A 1,104-nucleotide genomic window follows, 5' to 3' on the forward strand; every position below is an offset into this window, starting at 1 on the left:
TCAAAATTTCTTCCCTGGTCAGAGTGCAGCTCTATAGGTACACCGTATCTCGCAACCCAATTGTAGGTGAATACCTCCGCTACTGTTTTAGCTTCCTGGTTTGGAATCGGGTATACCTCCGGCCATTTGCTAAAGTAGTCCATAACCACAAGGACGTATTTGTTTCCCTGTGCGCTCATAGGAAATGGACCGGCTACATCCCTGGCAATCCGCTCAAAAGGTGCACCGGAGTTATACTGCTTCATCTGACCATGACTTCTGGATTTCGGCCCTTTAGCTGCAATACACTCCGCGCAGTTAGCAATCCACTCTGCGACCGATTGCCGACAACCAACCCAGTAGAACCTCTGCTTACCTTCTCCATGGTCTTCGTGATTCCCAGGTGCCCTCCACTAGGACCATTGTGGAATTCCTTGTGTACATCTGGAATTCTTACCCTTGGAACTACTATCAGGTTGCGGGAGCACTGGCCATCTTCGCTTTCCCATACCCTATGCAAACAGCCAGATATTAATCTTAATCTGTTCCATTGGGCCCAGTACGCCTTTGCGATGGGGCTTTCCGCTGCCATTTGCTCCTTGGTTGGTCTTCTGTCCACCTCCAGTCCATGCAACAAAAGCTCCAGATCAGGATCTTCCTGCTGACACTTTCGTAGCTGTTCTTCCTTCCACTCTTCCGCTGGTGTTATTGTCGTTAGACGAACGTCTATAATGTCCTTTTTGCCTTCAGCTTTTGAGCAGTGTTTACATTCCAGGCTACATGGTCGGCGGGACATGGCATCAGCATTACCGTGGACACTTCCCTTGCGGTGCTCAATAGCGAAGTCATAACATTGCAGTCTCTCAATCCACCGAGCTAGCTGTCCTTCTGGACTCTTAAACTGTAGTGAAGTGGCTACTTCAGCGCTGCATGGTCCGTTCGAACTAGGAAACGTTGCCCATAGAGGTACTTGTGGAAATGTTTGACGCAGTCCACCAACGCTAGTAGTTCTCTCCGAGTTACGCAGTAGTTCCTCTCTGGTTTTCCAATCGACCGGCTATAGTAGGCAACTACCTTCTCCTGCCCATCAATTACCTGCGACAGTACGCCTCCTATGGCATAACC

The sequence above is a fragment of the Rhagoletis pomonella genome, unplaced genomic scaffold (genome assembly GCF_013731165.1).
Source record: "Rhagoletis pomonella isolate Grant_MI unplaced genomic scaffold, Rhpom_1.0 Rhpom_scaffold_00019, whole genome shotgun sequence".
Classification (NCBI taxonomy): domain Eukaryota; kingdom Metazoa; phylum Arthropoda; class Insecta; order Diptera; family Tephritidae; genus Rhagoletis; species Rhagoletis pomonella.